We start from the raw sequence: 2,744 nt of genomic DNA, 5'->3' as shown, positions 1-2,744 counted from the left end.
GTGACATCTGAATGTATTTAATACCACCGAACTGTATACTGAAGAGTGATTAAGACGGTGAATCGTACGTCGTGTGTATTTTATCACAACGACGAGAAAACTTGAAAAAATCGTTGGGTATATTTGTGTGGGTTCTCTGCTCTGCTTCTCCGTATAATGAATCTTGACGTTGGGCAGACTGATACCCCCTACTTCATTCTTCGTTTCCAAATTGTTTTAGCTCTTCTGCTTCCTTTGTCTTCTAGTTCTGGAAGAATCCTGTCTCTGTCTACAAAGCTTCCTGCTGGGATTTCAATAGGAATCGCGTTAAGCCTGTAGATCACTTTGGGGGGAATCCGGCCTCTGTTTCGCGCGGAGCCTTCCCGTCCTGGAGCTCGACGCGCCTCGCGGTTTCTTAAACCTGCTGCGATTTTCCCGGTCGGCGCGTTGTTTCAGCACTTAGGTCCTGCACGTGTTTTGTGAGGTTTCCATCCAGGCATTTCATTCCTTGGAGCGACTGCAAATGATTTTTAATTTCGGAGTCTCTGTGTTCATTTCGTTCCTTTGAGCGATTGTAAATGATTTTTAATTTCGGAGTCTCTGTGTTCATTTCATTCCTTTGAGCGATTGTAAATGATTTTTAATTTCGGGGTCTACGTGTTCACTGCTCGCTCGCGGAAGTGCCCTGGGTTTCCGTGTGTTCATGTTGTACTCGGAGCCTTGCTGAGCCCCCTTACTGGTTTTAGGAATTTCTGTAGACTCTCTGGGATTCTCCAAGCAGACACTTCTGTCGTCTGCACAAGGGGCTGTTCGGTTTTTCTTTTCTGACCCGTGTGCCTTTTCTTTCCTTGCCGTGTCTTTTGCTCTGGCTGGGACTCCAGCACTGCGTTGCAGTGGTCAGAGTGGATGTCCTGCCGTGTCCAGATCTTAGGAGGGAGATGTTCAGTCTTTCCTGAGTATGATGTTATCGTAGGTTTATTTAAACATTGATGCTGCTTTATCAAGTTGAGAAAGCACCCCCTTCAGAGAGGTTTTTTTTTTTTCATGAAGAGGTGTTGAATTTTGTCAAATGCTTTTTCTTGTACCTGTTGATGTGATCATGCAGTTTTTCCTTGTTAGCTTTTACTACGGTTGATGATACTGCTGGACTTTTGAATATTGACCCAGGCTTACATCCCTGAAACACTCCACTTGGTGACAGTTTATAAATCTTTCTTATGTATTGCTGAATCCTGTTTGCCAGCATTTCGTTAAAGACTTTTGCATCTGTATTCGTGAGGGTTATCGGTCTACAGTTTTCTTTCTTTCTTTTTTTTTGTACTGTCTTTGTCTGGTTTGGGTATCAGGGTCATGCCAACTTCATAAAATGAATTGGTGAATGCTCCTCCCTCTTCTGTTTTCTGGAAGAGGTATGTAAACTTGGTGTTAACTCTTCTTTAAAAGTTTGGTAAACGGGCGCCTGGGTGGCTCAGTCGGTTAAGCGTCCGACTTTGGCTCAGGTCATGATCTCGCAGTCTGTGGGTTCGAGCCCCAACGTGGGACTCTGTGCTGACAGCTTGGAGTCTGGAACCTGCTTTGGATTCTGTGTCTCCTCTCTCTGACCCTCCCCCGTTCATGCTCTGTCTCAAAAATAAATACATGTTAAAAAAAATTAAAAAAAAATTAAAGTTTGGTACAATTCTCGTATGAAATCACCTGGCCTGCCTGGAGTTTCCTTTTTGGGAGTTTTTTAAGTTACAAATTCAGTTCCCTTCATTGTTATGGGGCTGCTAAGTCGTCTATTTCATGTTGGGTCCATTGTGGTAGATCCTGTGTTTCCCTGGAAGTGGCCCATTTGGTCCAGGTTGTGAGATTTATTTATGCTATTAGGTGGTTTTAATAAAGGATCCATTCTTTTTCATGGATTTTGTGATGTGCATGGAATTTGACAGGTTTTACAAAATTTGTAATCTCTTAAGATTTCTCTTTTTGGTATAAATACAAATGCACCATTGAATGTGGCATTTAAAAAAATGTTTTTAATGTTTATTTTTGAGAGAGAGAGACTAACACAGCACGAGCCGGGGAGGAGCAGAGAGAGAGACACAGAATCCGAAACAGGCTCCAGGCTCCGAGCTGTCAGCACAGAGCCTGACACGGGGCTCAAACCCACGAACTGTGAGATCATGACCTGAGCCGAAGTCAGACGCTCAACCACCATCCAGGTGCCCCTGAATGTAGCTTTTTATGATCCTAATTTTATGTGTGTATCTCTTTCTTAAAGAAGCACCCCCCCCCCCCCCCCCGCAAAGAGTCAGGCTGCGCAGAAGCTGGACCCGCCCAGCCCGCCGCACAGAGAGAGTCTGGGGCACACACGAAGCTTCGGTGAGCGCGGTGAGTCTGGGGTCTCGCCGCGGGTTCGGTCTCGACCAGTAGACGAGGTTAATGCTGTGAAGTGAAAGCCCACACGGAGAACGGGAGAGGAAGCGTGTCAGCCACGTGTGTTTCTGTCTGATGTGACACCAGGCGATAAGGACCACTCAATGCTTTCCTGCATCCCCACCGTCCTCCCGGAAGAGAGGCCAGGACAGTCGGGGTGGCCTCGGGGGTGAAGAGCTGGAAGGACCTCTCGGGGCGGGTCCGTGGTCTGCCGGGAGCCCTGACCTCCGGGAGTTTGCAACGTTCCCACACCCTCCTCGCCGCCCTCCCGCGGGGCAGCTGATGTATTTCAAACAGGAAGCTCTTTGCAGATAAGGCTGCAGCCTGATTTGCTGGGCAGCCTGACA

This window comes from Panthera tigris, chromosome A3, assembly GCF_018350195.1.
Source record: "Panthera tigris isolate Pti1 chromosome A3, P.tigris_Pti1_mat1.1, whole genome shotgun sequence".
Taxonomy (NCBI): Eukaryota; Metazoa; Chordata; class Mammalia; order Carnivora; family Felidae; genus Panthera; species Panthera tigris.
Note: the sequence above shows the minus strand (reverse complement) of the source record.